Source organism: Panulirus ornatus, chromosome 23 (genome assembly GCF_036320965.1).
Source record: "Panulirus ornatus isolate Po-2019 chromosome 23, ASM3632096v1, whole genome shotgun sequence".
In the NCBI taxonomy this organism is placed as follows: domain Eukaryota; kingdom Metazoa; phylum Arthropoda; class Malacostraca; order Decapoda; family Palinuridae; genus Panulirus; species Panulirus ornatus.
Window position 1 is genome coordinate 9,639,565 of NC_092246.1, and position 17,607 is coordinate 9,657,171.

The 17,607-nt window shown below is 44.8% G+C and overlaps 1 protein-coding gene across 1 annotated transcript in view; it reads left to right on the forward strand.

The window, feature by feature from the left end:
- LOC139756943 (sushi, von Willebrand factor type A, EGF and pentraxin domain-containing protein 1-like) overlaps positions 1–17,607 on the forward strand; it is a 194,148-nt gene that overhangs the window by 87,677 nt on the left and 88,864 nt on the right. The window lies entirely within an intron of this gene.

Genomic DNA, 17,607 nt, shown 5'->3' on the forward strand with positions numbered 1-17,607 from the left:
TCTCTGTTCCTTCTTTTAGAAACTCTAAAAACAAGAGGGGAGGATTTCCAGCCTCCCGCTCCCTCCCATTTTAGTCGTCTACGACACGCAGGGAATACGTGGGAAATATTCTTTCTCCCCTATACCCAGGGATGTTTTCTATATATATATATATATATATATATATATATATATATATATATATATATATATATATATATATATTCCTATGATCTATTCATCTTCTCCAAGTGGTATATATTCTAACCAGTATCAGTTACATTTCCCCCTTTTTCAATACTATCGTCTCTACTCTCCCCTTAAAATCCCCAGAAAAAGTCACCGCTTTTCCAGATCCTCAATAAAATACCACCGGGTCATCAGCTACCTTCAGTATCCCCCATCTCCTACTTCAGGAATAGTCTCCCCTTGCCCCTACATTCATCCCTTCTCTTCCCCTGAACCACACCTTTGATGGGAACTTTTGCCGAGATGAATTTAAGGATAGGCTGCCTTGAGGGGATTGGAACAAGAGGCTTTGGCCAACGAGGCCAGACGGACTCGTGTGTTCCTTCCTGCTCTGACTTACAGGACCTGGTTCATGGCAGTGGCAACGACCTTATTACGCTCTCCCAAGTGATTAGAGATAATAACACACACACACACACACACACACACACACACACACACACACACACACACACACACACACACACACACACACACAACAGAATCCTCAGATTTGAGACAAATGCAGGGAATGTCCGTGATTACCAGTTTGAATCAATCAGTTCTGTTTCTCGTCTCCTTGCTGTTTTACTCACTGCATTTCACGGTGGGATTACAGCTGGTGATTACTATGTGTGTGTTACCGGGGGGAGAGAGAGAGAGAGAGAGAGAGAGAGAGAGAGAGAGAGAGAGAGAGAGAGAGAGAGAGAGAGAGAGAGAGAGAGAGAGAGAGAGAGAGAGGGGTTTACACGCGTGGTGCCTCGTCTCTTAACTTTGTATATATTCACGTAATATGCCTTTGCTCCTGTGAGTGTGATGAATACTTATATTTTAGGGGGAGAGAGTTTTACATTGTGCTGTGTGTGTGTGTGTGTGTGAGTGTGTGTGTGTGTGTGTGTGTGTGTGTGTGTGTGTGTGTGTGTGTGTGCGTGTGTGGGTATGTGTGTGGGTGGGCGGCGAATTACAGGACCCGGTCGTATTTGGACCAAACAGAGCGGCACACCTGCTTGCACAAAGGGGAATAACATTTTCAAAAGACGAAAATTTCATTTCGGTACTAATTATGAAACGAGGCAAGCGGACACGCTGCAGGTAGGAGGGCCTGGCGGCAGCGTCCAGCCTCTGGCTAACTTTTTGAGAACGCTGAAATTAACCACCTCCCCACCGGGTGAGCACGACTGCGCCGGGGCGCCCCTCGAGCACGGCTGTGCACCACCCTCTGGGTCTGTTGGCCTGGCCTGTGACTCGACACTGCTTGGCACCAGGTCAAAGGACCGGTTTAGAGCACCCAAAAGACCCTAAGGCGTGCCTCAAGGGGTCGTATGTCGTTGTGCTCAAGGGTTGTATGCCGTGGTGCTCATGGGCCGTCTGTCGTGCTCATGGGTCGTCCCGCTGTGCCAATAAGGTTAGCTGGAGTGACCCGCTTATCCCAGTCGTGCGATTACCGTGTTGGCTGAATTATTCGCGTTGGCTGATGGCGTCCGGCAGTAGGAGTGGCAGAAGCTGCCAGTGTCGGATGATGGCGTCCGGCAATTGCAGAGGAACGGGAGCGGGTAAACACTGACCCTTGCAAAGTGTCAGAATTGGTTGTGTTACTCTCGCCGGGCGGGTTAGGGATGAGGGAGGGAGTTGGGAGGGTGAGGGAGGAACCGGCCATCGCTGACTCTACCACACACACACAAACACACACAAACACACATGCGCGCGAACACACATAAGAACACATACAAACACACATATAAACACACACGTATGTGCACATATATGTAAATGACTTGCCAAAAGGACTGGAATCATACCTGAATCTGTTTGTGTGGTTGAGGCCAAGGTCATAAGGTCATAAGAGAGGTGGAAAGTGACGAAGGATTTCATCGGCTTACGAGAGACCTTGAGAAGACACGACTCCTCTAAACCGAACATCAAAATATTACAAGATACGCGTACAGGGGGAACTGTCAAGGCTTCTGAGTTAGAACTCTTATAGACCCAGTACACCACAGCACTACGCTGAGGTTATGGAACAAGGTAGTAGACCTAGTCCTACAGTAAGGTAAGGGGAACAAGGTAGTAGACCTAGTACTGCAGTAAGGTAAGGGGAACAAGGTAGGAGACCTAGTACTACAGTAAGGTAAGGGGAACAAAGTAATAGACCTAGTACTACAGTAAGGTAAGGGGAACAAGGTAATAGACCTAGTACTACAGTAAGGTAAGGGGAACAAGGTAGGAGACCTAGTACTACAGTAAGGTAAGAGGAACAAGGTAGTAGACCTAGTACTACAGTAAGGTAAGGGGAACAAGGTAGTAGACCTAGTACTACAGTAAGGTAAGGAGAACAAGGTAACAGACCTAGTACTACAGTAAGGTAAGAGGAACAAGGTAACAGACCTAGTACTACAGTAAGGTAAGGGGAACAAGGTAGCAGACCTAGTACTACAGTAAGGTAAGGGGAACAAGGCAGCAGACCTAGCACTACAGTAAGGTAAGGGGAACAAGGTAGGAGACCTAGTACTACAGTAAGGTAAGGGGAACAAAGTAATAGACCTAGTACTACGGTAAGGTAAGGGGAACAAGGTAACAGACCTAGTACTACAGTAAGGTAAGGAGAACAAGGTAACAGACCTAGTACTACAGTAAGGTAAGAGGAACAAGGTAACAGACCTAGTACTACAGTAAGGTAAGAGGAACAAGGCAGCAGACCTAGTACTACAGTAAGGTAAGGGGAACAAGGTAACAGACCTAGTACTACAGTAAGGTAAGAGGAACAAGGGAGTGGACCTACGTTCCACCTCTTAGTGGCATAGGTTGGGGCGCCCCCTTCACTCCAGGCTCCAACACAATACATTATTCTGTTACCTTCTCCCGGAAGAGGGGGTTTAAGTCGCCGTCCCTAATGCAGCTTGTTATTCTTAACTTATATAAACATACACACGTAAAGCTGACGGAACATCATCAAGGAACGGGTTTGACTTATCTATTTACGTTTCAGCCACGTTAGGACGAGGTGGTGGAGGGCGGTGGCGGAGCACTGCCGCTGGTAATTAGATGGTAATGAAGGGTTGTGGATCACTCTCCTGCCGGGATTCGCATTAACTAGTGACGTAGTTGTAACAGACGGGGGGACACAAGTTATGTTCCTGATGGTGAGTGACGCTGCTCGATACACTGACTCGTCAAGTTATATACGCCTGTTTGGCTGGTTGGTCGGTCTGGCGACGTAAAGCCACACACGCCTGCATACTCACTTCTGGCTGGGCAGTCAGGACCACTGGTAGTGGAAGTGCTTCTTAATTTCGTCCGCTTATAGTGGTAACCTAACCTGATCGAGGTTCAGAAAAAAAAAAAGAGGACACCTTTAGCGAGGCTGAGTCATTGAGAGTACCGTCTCGTCAGAGAACCTCTCACGCCAGAGGAATCCATCATTTCCCTGCTACTGGAAGTAGCGCAGCCTTAGGGCTGCAAGAGATCCTGGGAAATGTTTACTGAGACGATTGGGGCTAGATAGACTTATAAATTTCAGAACCCTGAAAATTCAACCCTCGGTCCTGACACACCAAACCCACAACGCTGATCCTTCTATCCGTGACCTCTAACATTTCAACCTTGAGCGTTCATCCTTGCACCAAACCCTCTATCCCTCATCCCACGTAGGATCGACTCGCATGAAAAATGATCACACTCCTTGCACACTATCCATGTTGACCTCTGCTCAATTCTTCTACTGCACGTCTATTGTTATCTTCGTCTATCACCACTTGTTCCACCCTGCTATAGCATAAGCCAGGAAGGTCTACCATGATCGTGCACAGCAACCCAGCACACCGAGCACAGCGAGGTGTGTGGTGTGAGGCTTGGGTGAGGAGGGGAAGGTCTACCATGATCGTGCACAGCAACCCAGCACACCGAGCACAGCGAGATGTGTGGTGTGAGGCTTGGGTGAGGAGGGGAAGGTCTACCATGATCGTGCACAGCAACCCAGCACACCGAGTACAGCGAGGTGTGTGGTGTGAGGCTTGGGTGAGGAGGGGAAGGTCTACCATGATCGTGCACAGCAACCCAGCCCGAGCACAGCGAGGTGTGTGGTGAGGAGGAGGGGCGGATGGTGCAGGAAGGCTGTGAAAAGCCGCGAGTACAGTGCCGCTCCTCCCCTGGGGTGCCCATCTCTGCCCTCTCCGTCATTGATTGATGACTCCCTCTCTCTCCCATCTTACCCTACTCCTCCCGGCGAGTTGACTACTCGGGTTAGCCATGAGGAGCGTCGTTAATTCTCGGTACTCTCCGTGCAACACCAGTGCCCATATGTCCACTCCCTCCTTGCTGCTCATTCCTCCACCCTGGTGTCTCTGTCCGGAGTTCTCGTCCATCGTAGCCGTTCCAGCTTAACTGACAGGCACGTTTGTTATATTGCGTCCCGCGCTGCTCCGAGGGGAGGAGAGAGGTTATCCAGCTTGTCACGAGGCTGTGTGGCCTTCAACCGCAACATTCCCCGTCTGCGAAACCTATTTGTCGCCCTGCGAACGTGGCGAGGCAGGAGGAGAAGGTGCTCGAGTGTGTCTCCGGAGGCCGTGAAGGGACTCGTCCCCACACCACCACCAGTCGTCAAACTCTGTTTTATGGAAGGCTTTATCGCCCCCCCCCCCTCTCCAAAGGCTAGACTGGTGGAACACTTGCACACGTAGTAAACATGCTGTCTATATAGACTCACAGATGTGGCCAACGTTTACAATAACGTCCAGCCAGTAGTCAGTCAGAATAACTGTGAAAATACCTCACCATTAAGCGGCATCACCATAACACTGCTACACCAGCAGCCAAAACGCTGCCACAACAGTAGACAGCATCATTATGACTTTGCCCTACCAGCAGCCAGCATCACTATAACTTTACCCCACCAGTAAACAGCATCACTATAACCTTGCCCCTATAACACTGTCCCACCACCAGCCAGTTAAAATCACTATAACATCACCTGACCATTAGGCAGCATCACCATAACTGCCTCACAAAGAGCCAGTCAGATTCGCCATAAGATTGCCCCCTACAGTTAACAATTCAGACTCGCTAGAGTTATGCATGACGAGTCGCTAGACAGCCTCACTGGTGGTCTGCCTTAGGGACCGCAAAAGTGTCCCAACTCCTCAGGTTCATGCAAGCCTCCACCAGAGACCTCAGGGAGTGGCCTACCTACGCTACCAAACTCATCCACACAAGAAAAAAAGAAATACAACAATTGCTCTTTAATCTAGCTAAAGATCGATACATATTTTCTGATATGTAGTTTATCCCCCATCGTTGAAAACTCCGGGTTATTCATGATATCAAGAACGCATTGAAGAAAGGAGAGAGGTTAAATGAAGATACTGGAGATAGAGAGGGGCTGCCGTGTTGGAAAGAAATATCTCCAATGTAGGTCACTGTGGCGGAAACCTGAGAGACGACAGTGCTTGTGAATGGAAAAAAAAATGTCAGGCAAAAGCGAACAGCGCGTGGGAAGGGTAGCACAAACGGTAGCACTGCTCGGGAAAGTGCCATGCCTAGTTGGTGAAAAAAAAAAAAGGGGAATGGAATTAGTTTTAGAGAGAGTGGTGGAGCTGGATACGGTCTGTGTAATACAGGGAATTGCTTCCATCAGATAGGAGGGAAAAAATATAAGAGGTTAAGATACAAATATAACTCGCTACCAAATCCTGTGTCGCATGGATTTGAAATATATATCGTGGACATGCGAAAGGGATTCATTTGTTGAGATCATCCATTTGTCATCAACGCTGATGCATGTATTACCTTGTGGACTGAGAGAGAGAGAGAGAGAGAGAGAGAGAGAGAGAGAGAGAGAGAGAGAGAGAGAGAGAGAGAGAGAGAGAGAGAGAGAGAGGAGAAAGAGAGAGAGAGAGAGAGAGAGAGAGAGAGAGAGAGAGAGAGAGAGAGAGAGAGAGAGAGAGAGAGAGAGAGAGAGAGAAGGGGAGAGGAGTTGTGGTTTTCTGAGGTCAAATGGTGAAAGGCCGAAGGTCAAGATCACAAACTGCGTGATTGCCGAGCCAGTGCTCTTGTGTGACCTCTGTAATGATAACGAGGAACGTGTGTGTGTGTGTGTGTCCGCCAACACAACCTCATCCCACTGAGGGAACGCTCCCATTTCCTCCCCTTGCCCTCTAGACACCAATGTGGCTGCGGACGTATTATGGAAACTCATACGAAATGTAGACTACTTCTCTGCCACTAGGCTTCCCGAGAATTAACCACGGGTGCTCGAGTGTGACATGGCCAGTAGCCTAGCTAGATCAGGCATCATGTGTACAAGACATGCTCGAGATGCATGCGTAATGAATGATGACGAAAACCGCTGCCTGGTGAAGAATGAATAGAAATACAGAAAGTGATACGATAGGCGTTGAACTGATGAATATCAACGAACAGAACTATTTACGGTGAAGTATTTGGACATCAGGTGTATGTGCTACAACCACGGGTCAGCAGTATACTAAGCGATATGTATAACGTTGGAAAATATGTGAATATAAAGGATACCTAAACAGAGGGATATGTATGTCTTGTATGCTGGTGACATCTGGTAGCAGGGATAGATATATTTTGTGTGTTGTTATGTTGCCTGTAATTTCTGCGGCAGTGAACTTGTTTTTGCGTAAAGTATCTTAATAGTTTGTTGAAGTCGGAGTCCTTGGAACCGTTGTTGATGAGCGTCTGTTTAATACGCTGTGTTTCCTTAGGGAAGATATGCCACCTTCATGTGTGGTTGTGCCATTCTTCGTCTGTTTCCTTGAGCTACCTCGCTGACGGAGGAAACAGCGATTAACTGTAATAAAATAACATGATAATAATAATGTGGAAAGGGAGCTGTGGTTTCGGTGCATTACACATGACAGCTAGAGACTGAGTGTGAACGAATGTGGCCTTTGTTGTCTTTTCCTAGCGCTACCTCGCCCGCATGCGGAGGGAGGGGGTTGTTATTTCATGTGTGGCGGGGTGGCGACGGAATGAATAAGTGCAGCAAGTATGAATTAAGTACATGTGTATATATGCATATGTCTATGTATATATATATGTATACGTTGAAATGTATAGGTATGTATAAGTGCGTGAGTGGACGTGTATGTGTATGTGGGTGGGTTGGGCCATTCTTCCGTCTGTTTCCTTGCGCTACCTCGCTAACGCGGTAGACAGCAACAAAGTATAATAAAATAATAATAATAATAATAATAATAATAATAATAATAATAAATATATATATATATATATATATATATATATATATATATATATATATATATATATATATATATATATATATCCCTGGGGGTAGGGGAGAAAGAATACTTCCCACGTATTCCCTGCGTGTCGTAGAAGGCGACTAAAAGGGGAGGGAGCGGGTGGCTGGAAATCCTCCCCTCTCGTTTTTTTTTCAATTTTCCAAAAGAAGGAACAGAGAAGGGGGCCAGGTGAGGATATTCCCTCGAAGGCCCAGTCCTCTGTTCTTAACGCTACCTCGCTATCGCGGGAAATGGCGAATAGTACGAAAGAAAAAGAAAGATATATATATATATATATATATATATATATATATATATATATATATATATATATATATATATATATATATATATATATATATAATATGCTATTGCTAAGATTTCCTGAATATCTAGGATTAATCTTTTTCCATTCTCTCTCTTGCATCACGTTCCTCATACCGACATAGTTACACGAACTCAAGAGACGCGTTCTGAACAGGCATTCAGCTCAAAACCGGCAAATGAGCTATTTCTTTTTTTTTCCCCCCCTTGGATATACACTTAACGACTTAAAGCACTGGCTTTGTCCTTGTAATGGGAATGCGTCTGACTGAATTGAATGGGCGGGCAAATCAACGAGCATATAATTGTGTCCTGGACTTTTATATAATAGACGGTACCAAACCCCTCGAGGTATATTTGACAAATGTTGCACAAAAACTGCAATGCTGATTTGATTTCCTCTAAGATCCATTGGTCCACAGGAAAGATTAAGGAACTTAATTGCAACAGAATGTTAAATGACGAACGTGGAAGATGATAAGAAAGACATTATTATTAATATCATTATTTTCATCATCATTACCATATTATGGTAATTACTGTTATCATTTATTATCAATGTTATTCTTGTTACCAATATCACTGTTATCCTTAGCATTGTTATTATCATTATCATTAGTATTATTATCATCATTATCATTACTATTATCATTAGTAGTAGCAGTAGCAGTAGTATCATCTTTATCATATTATCATTATTATCATCACTATCATTATCCTTATATTATCATCGTTATCATTCATTTTCTTTCTTTCTTTTCTTTCAAACTATTCGCCATTTCCCGCGTTAGCGAGGTAGCGTTTAGAACAGAGGACTTTTATATACGGCTCGCGCTTGTAGCTGGTGACTCTACCTCTCTACAAGTTCGACCTGACTGTACATAAACACTTTGATGGCACGAGTGGGTCGATGGTGCTAATATACCACACACAAGATTCCCCCCTTCTCCTCACAGCGAAGAGCATCTCCCCTCCGTCAAGATGGCAGACCCTCCCTGGGGTACCTCACGGCTCTGTGAACTTAAGAGGGAGTTGAAGGAGCTCAAAGACTGGTAGTCTGAGGCTTTCCTCCCTCTTTTTCCACCCGAGAACACACACGGTATATGGATGGAGGTGCACCCTGCGGTGTCTTCGCCGTCCGTTCCGAGAAACACAAGAAAGACATTAGGTCTCGGGGCAGGCGCCTAAGACTTAATAAACGGTACATGAGAGTTTTAATGGATTGTACTCACAGCCGGCCCTAGGCTGCCAGACACGCACGACCGGCGGCACATCTCAGCAGCCCCCCAACACCGCGTAGGTGGATGCTTTAACCTTCAGCCTCTCTACCAGGTTTTGCGGTGGTTCAGTGAAGGTTTCCTACACCCGCTGTACCGCGACAGGAATTATTTCGTATGTGACACTTTAAAATACTTGTGGCTAGATTCGGAACGGTGAGTACCCATGGAGTGAGGTGGTGTTCAGGGCGAAGCGAAAGTGGTCTGTTGCCGGACGAGTCTGTTCAACTCACTGTTGAGTTGGAAATCCTATTCCATCACTTCTAACGCCGGTGAAGACCACCGTCATTTGTTGTGGCAGATTCTAAAACATAACATGACCGACACTGAATTTGGTAACATTCTTTAGTTATTAGAATAAACAGCTACCCACAGGATACCCAGACTGTGTATCTGTAAGGAAAATGATAAACAAAGGAAAGTCGGTATTCACGGAGAAACGTTGGCTCGACAAGAAGCTCAAGAGCGGTGTCGCCTCCAGAAAGCGGTAACACTCCCACCTCAGTGAAGTAGCGTCAGGAACAAACAAACTATGGCCCCCACCTGCACACGTCCACTTTCTTAACTGTTATGTATGACGTACTGAAACTAGAGCCTAATTTCCACAGCTAAGCCTCACAGACAGCTTCATATGCCCTGGATCAGTTAATTGACACCCTATACACCACATCGATTCCAATTTATTCTATCCCACGTAGGCCTCTTACTCTCTTTAATGTTCAGGCCCCGATATCCCAAAGCCTCCTTCATACTATTCTTCCATCTCCTCTCGATCTCTCCGTAGCTCCTTCCTTTCCTGTACTTCTACTTAATCATTGTTTCTTCGCTCATCCTCTCTACATGATCGAACCATTTCAGCACACCCTGGTCAGCTCTCTCGGTCAGACTTGCGCTCACATCCCCACCTTTCTCTTACACTATCGTTTCTGACGTGATCGACCCGCCACACGCAACATACCGATCTCAGACATTGAATTTCCAATACGTCCACCCTGTGCCTGTCTTTTGCGTTCGAGGCTCAAGAATCACATCCGCTGTCACGTCCAGTCCCATGTACCTAAATTACTCCCCTTTTTTCCAGGTCTTCCCCATTCAAATTCACATTCAGAACATCCACTCTCCTCCCAGTGCTGCACATCACCATCTTACTTCAATTCATAGTTACTTTCAACTTTCTTCTTTCAAACACTTTCCCAAACTCTGTGGTTGTTCTCTGGAGTCTGCCACTAGAAACAAGTCATCTGCAAATTGCAAGTGATTAACATTCCATCCCTCATTCCACCTCCAGCATACCATATACCCGCCTTTCGCTCTTAGACATTTTTTATTCCCTTCCTTACCACCCCGTCCATTAACAGATGAGCCCATAACAGTGACATTATAACTCCTTGAGGGAGAACCACTTTCATCGGGAAACCACTCACCTTCCTCCATTCCCACGTGCGCACGTGCCTTATTATCGTGGTAAAAGTTCTTCACTGCGTTAAGAAACTTTCCATTTAATCCAAACATTCGAAGCACTTTCCACAAGGCTTTCTATATCACCCCTATCATACACTTTCTCCAGATTCATATATCACTCTTTCTCTAGCATTTCTCAGTACAAGCTCTTCTAAGCAGACTCTTGATCCACAAAGTCTTTACCTCCCTCGACGCCACACTCACCATCCATGCTTCCACCTTATCAATCATCATCACGCTCACATATACCCTAACAGGTAAACTGTATATTGTAAAGTAGGCTACGTGTAGGATGCCCAACCAGCGTGTTCCGTTATCTCTAACCCTTTCCTATATCCTCGTCTCACACGTTTACGATACGAAGTACAATGACATGGGAAACTGACCGTTCCCTCCAATCATACTTGCAACTATAGCGAGTGAAAATGAAAAAAAAAAAGGTCGCCTTCAAAAACTATTCGCGACTCCCAATATATAAAGGAAATCGATGATAAACCAATGGACAGTCACGAACGTTGGTTTAAAGCCACCACGAGTACCAACACAGAGGCGCCACAGGCTGGGTACTTCAGGTAAAAACATCGTCACTCACCATCTTCGTTCCGGTCTTCTTAGTAAGGGTTCGACATGTCTCCTCTCAACCATTTCCAGGAGCCTACTTGATTTGGCACTACGCTACCAGCTTAATCCAGGACACTGCCTCATTTGCCAGTGCACTACCAGCTTGTTCCAGGATCCTGCCTCATTTGCCAGTGCGCTACCAGCTTATTCCATGGTCCTGCTTCATTTGCCAGTGCCCAACCAGCTGGTTCCAGGATCCCACTTCTTGATCGGGCATGACAGGCTATCGACTGCCTGTTCTGGGCAGCGAGTGTATCGATATAACAAAGAGGTGTTCAGAACACTGCATAGGAACGGAGGAGTTTGGCCTGTGGGTGGACATGAGTTTCAGCCAAGGAAGGGAGCACTGGAGCTCATTCATCTATCGATGGAGCTATATAGTGCTTCGATAGGAGGAGGCAACAATATGACTCGATCACTTCACACACACCCGCAGTTACTTTTGATGCCATTTCTTTTTACTTTTGATCTATTTTACGAAAAAAGGGGAATATCAAATACGAAAACCACGCGTCTTTGTGATACCTGTGGGCTAAAATCTTCGAAGATATCAAATAATATTGAGGTTGGGTCATCCTTAAAAAAAGGTCACATTTGAATTCAAAACCGTTGAGCCAATGGCAGCAACATTATCAACAAAAGTCCTTCCGAATAAGGAAAGAGGAGAAATGATTCCGAGTCCAAAATGGACCCATTCTTAACTGATTATGACATCAGGTTAAACTTATATACCATTATCTCTTTCTCCTCCTTAATCACCAGGTCCTTGAGGCAAAAATGACCATTAAAAACGAATTTGATCCTCATATACTGTGCAGTCGTTTTGTTTATTTAACACCTTCGAGTCAGAATCTGGGTTCCTGGAGACGGCTAGAAAACATGCATATCCATCAGACGCTCCTGACAGTGCGCAGACTCGGGTCACGTCTCATGAGATGATGATCGCCTCTTGTGTATCAACGAGTAAATCAACATCAAGAATCCATCAGGATCGAGCTGTAACATGTACCGGGGCAGGGAGGTAAAGGCAGACAGGCAGAGGGCGATGATGATCGGGCAGTTGGCGTCGCTGTGGTCCACTAATTTTCAGCGGAACTGTGAACCCAGAGAGATCAGGGCTCGTTGTCATGGCATGTTTCAGGCTGAGGTCACACCTATAATGTATGAGGACATCAAGTTTTCATTGCCTACCGGCCGGAATTAGGCAACACGATTCAAGATGAAGACCTCTTGGCTCAGCGCTCAGCGCTCTCGTTACCTAGTTCGTAAAACACTCACGGCCGGTTGACTGGCAGCAAAGTCCTAATCCACGGCGGAGCAACTGCATTGCCAGCAGTAAAATGAATATCTTGTTTGGCTTGATCACCTGTTTCCCGCGTTAGCGAGGTTGCACCAGGAACAGACAAAAAAAAAAATGGTCGTATTCGCTCACATCTAGCTGTCATATGTTATGATCCCACATCACAAATCCCTATCTACAATTAGGCTACACAGACCTTTCTGTGGTTTATCCTGGAAGATCCATATGCCTTAGTTTAGACCATCAACAGCACGTCGAACCCTGTATGCCATATCATTCCAATTCACTCTATCCCGTGCACACCTTTCACCCTCCTGCATGCCCAGGCCCCAATCACTCAATATCTTTTTCACTCCATCCTTCCATCTCCGATTTAGTGTACTCCTTCTCCTTGTTCCCTCCAATTCTGACACATATATCCTCTTTATCAACATCTCCTCCGTCATTCTCTCCAAATGTCCGAACCATTTCAGTACACTCCTCTTCAGCTCTCTCAACCACACTGTTTCAATTACCACACCTCTCTTTCACCCTTTTATTACTTACCCAATCAAACCACCTAACATTACATATTGTCCCCAAACGCTTCAGTACCAATAAATCCACCTTTCTCATGCTGAGCACATGCCTCACATCCATACAACACTGCTGGGATTTCAAATGTGCCCATTCATGACAGCTGTATTCAGGAACACACTTTATGGCAGATATATCCAGCAACATACTTCATGGCAGATATATCCAGCAACATACTTCATGATAGATATATCCGGTAACATACTTCATGCCAGATGTATCAGGTAACATACTTTATGGCGGATGTATCTAGGAACATACTTCATGGCAGATATATCCACCAACATACTTCATGGCAGATATATCCAGCAACATACCACATGCCAAATCTATCCAGCAACATACTTCATGGCAGATATATCCAGTAACATACTTCATGGCTGATATATCCAGCAACATACTTCATGGCATATATATCCGGTAGCATACTCCATGTCAGATATATCCAGTAACATACTTCATGACAGATACATCCAGTAACATACTTCATGACCAATAAACCCGGTGGCATACTTCATTGCAGATATACCCGGTAGCATACATCATGCCAGGTATATCCAATAACATACTTCATGGCAGAGCGAACACTCATTATCTGCACACTGTGAATCCCTCTCAGTAGCGTAGTCTGATTCCTCTCCATTTATACCGACCATTACATCTTCTTAAACTCGTCCTCTCGGGTATGAGGACTGAAAGATTCAATAACCTCGGACAACCCGCCTAAGAGTGTGGTTAAATGTTATTCCTGACAAAGAGACAGATGTAACGTTCTTGTATGTGTGTAACTTTGCATTTTCCTTCATTTTCACGCCATTTTCGGCGTAGTAAGCGTGTTAGATTATTAGGGGCCTGTAGCTCGAAAAATAAGAATCACCCCCCCCCCCCAAAAAAAAAAGGAACGAAAGTGAAAAAAAAAGACTGTCACCAGCTTCATCAGCGTGAAAATCTGGTTCAGAATCTCCTTATTCTAGTTCACAACCCTAAGGCTGACTTTGCTCCCATAGTAGGCCCCTTACCAACTGATTCACACGAATAACTGACCATTATTGTATATATATATATATATATATATATATATATATATATATATATATATATATATATATAACTCATTTAATAAAGGCCTATCCATAACTAGTAGTTGGCCATGTCATTTGAGTTGGTGTCCATAATAGTCTTTCACAATTTTATCTCCGCATTCAGCCTTACTGTGGAGAGAAATCAGTCGTATCTATTACTTTATGCATCGTATGTAAACTGAACTTTGTCCCTCCGTCTGGATGGAATCGTTTGAGATGTACAAATGCGCTGTGTTTCTTGCCATTTTTCCCGCGCAGTGAGCCTTGGATGACGCCGTCTCCTCCGGCGGTATGCGTCAGCTTTGGTAAACAAACACAGACGATTTTTCACGCGTGCCATCTGTCTCGGAGCCCCTGTGACCATCGTGTATATGGCAAATGTCAGGACTCTCCTCATCTCTCGTACTTACTCTTCGGTGCAGATGCGTCTCTGGGTAGTCTACGGGTTTTTTCACCTTCCTCCTGCCTCACCATCAATCATTTTGCCTCTTGTATACATACGTGTGGCAGTGGGAGGCAAGCAGGCAGGCAGGCGTGAGGAGCTGGTGTCGCATACAACTCAGCGAACGAGAACGGTGACGTATTTACGAGAAAAGACGAAGTGTGGTGATCTCGAGGTGACGTTACATCTCGCCCCACCTCGTATTAAAAACCGCGACGCAAGAAGGACGTACTTAACGATAAACCTAGTTGTGTAAACTGACGCTGCGATTTCTTTAAAGTAAAATTTGAATCAGGGCCACAGTATGGCGAAGGGATGACGGTGTATCACTCTTATGGACACTTAACTTCATCCTGAGACTCGAACGATCCATTTGATATCGTCTGTGTCCGCAGACAGACAGGGGTGATAAACAGACTGCCAGACAGACTGGACAGATAGTCGACCGAACGCCACCATGGCTTCCTTGCTATGCGTCTGTGAATGACGTCATTCGCCACTGAAGGAGACACAGAGGAGGACGCACAGCCACACAGACATGACCGCCGTGGTCGGAGGCCAAGGGTGATCATAACACAGGAGACTGTGAGTGGCGAGGGGAGCGAAGGCCATAGCCAGCCAATGGATGGCTAAGGTGTGTTCATCTCGCAAGAGAATTCCGATTTGCAGTACGTTTTCTGTGCCTATTCGTGTTACAACCGTTGGGAGGATGAAATTCCGCTTTGCAGTACGTTTTCTGTGCCTGTTAGTACCGTTGGGCGGATGGAATTGTTTACATACACAATTCTATCGCGTATTCACACATCTCTAGACACGACCACAATCCCTTACCCCCCTCTATTTTCCGCTCTGCCAAACTGATGTATTACAGGACGCGGCCCTGTCAAAAGGCTTCCACTCCAAAAACTTTTCCTATTAATTCCCAAAATGTCAACGAATTTTCGGGTGTAATATATCATTAATGGAGAGTAATGGAGAGAGGGCGGGGAGGCCAAATTACCTGTCTAGTTGTGTGGAGTCTGACGTGCGCTGCACCGCAATAAAACGTCGTTTGGAATTCTGATTTTTCTTTTTTTTTCATATGTCCAAAAATAGAGGCGGAGAGAGAGAGAGAGAGAGAGAGAGAGAGAGAGAGAGAGAGAGAGAGAGAGAGAGAGAGAGAGAGAGAGAGAGAGAGAGAGAGAGATATATATATATATATATATATATATATATATATATATATATATATATATATATATATATATATATATATATATATATATATATATATATTCCCTGGGGATAGGGGAGAAAGAATACTTCCCACGTATTCCCTGCGTGTCGTAGAAGGCGACTAAAAGGGGAGGGAGCGGGGGGGCTGGAAATCCTCCCCTCTCGTTTTTTTTCTAATTTTCCAAAAGATGGAACAGAGAATTGGGCCAGGTGAGGGTATTCCCTCAGAGGCCCAGTCCTCTGTTCTTAACGCTACCTTGCTAATGCGGGAAATGGCAAATAGTATGAAAGAAAGAAAAGATATATATATATATATATATATATATATATATATATATATATATATATATATATATATATATATATATATATATATATATATAATATATATATATATATTGTTTCCCCTGTCATTTTAAACCTACCCCCAAAAGGCCCGACTTTATGCATTTATATTGCGAATCCTCTGGTCATCAGACGAATCCTGGTGGAAAGGTGTTCTACCCATGAAACAAGAGAACCCAACATGTTCCTATTAGCCTCTTGCTCCGGGCTGACCCACCAACAATCGTGCAATTCCACAATATATATATATATATATATATATATATATATATATATATATATATATATATATATATATATATATATATATATATATATATATATATATATTGCAAGAGGTCACAGTGATGCGCGTTATCTAGTATATGCATATAACCACGGGGAAAATGAAACGCTATAAGTTCCCAAGTGCACTTTCATGTAATGATCACAACGTCATGGGAGACACAAGAATGAGATAGAAGACGTAGAGTAGTCAGTTGATATACAAGGAAGAGACGTAGCTAAGACGCCACTGGAAAACAATCTCGTTTTTCCCAATGGCGGCTTAGCTACGCCTCTTCCCTGCATTTCAACTAACTGTTCTCATTCTTGTATCTCCGCTGACGGTGTGATCATTACACGAAAGAGCACTTGGGAACTGATTCAGTGTGCTAAGCTTCATTAGAGTGAGTGAGAAGAGTACAGGCTGCCTGTCCTCACAAACACCTCTCCTTATCCTCCAAACTTCCGGGTCTTGTAGATTAACCTCACTGTTTATGCTTTTCCTTCTTTCAATCTCCGCCAGGGGGATCCTGCTCTCGAGGGTAAAGTAGTGGTACATGTACCGCGTTTTTCCTCTTCCTAGAAGCGCAATGCAAGTTTTGTGCGTTTCCTGGGTCAAGCAGTGCGGCCCCCAGCAGGGTGTGTGTATGTGTGTGTGCGTGTGTGTGTAATGACCTAACTGTAATGACCTATCTATACAGCAAGGGGAGGGTGTTTTACACTTGTGTGTGTGTGTGTGTGTGTGTGTGTGTGTGTGTGTGTGTGTGTGTGTGTGTACCTCGCCTGTACCTCAACCTCTGGACCTTCTGAAGAGACAAAAAGACGGACTAGGCCTTCAACGAGCCGACGACGCAGGGATAGAAGTGAGGAGGTTGGGTGGGTGGACCAGTAGACACCGAAAGGGGCCTTAGGAAGTCATATTTCTCGGAGGTGATATTTCACTCGGGAATATTACGGTGTAATGAGAGCCCTAGATGGAGGAGGAGGATCCATCTTGCTCTCTAATAGAGATCTCCAAGCATTTTTCAGTGGAGACATTGCTCCTGCGGTAATGATAATCTATGAACAAAAACATATAAAGATCTCAAGAACATAATTGGGATTTCGTGTGATAATTCAAGTTTACGTAAGAGAGAAAAAAAAACATTTGAGGAAGATTGTTAATTAAGCATACTGTTCCCGTATTTCTAAATGATGTAACTGAGCCACATTTCGACGAACGCCTGAC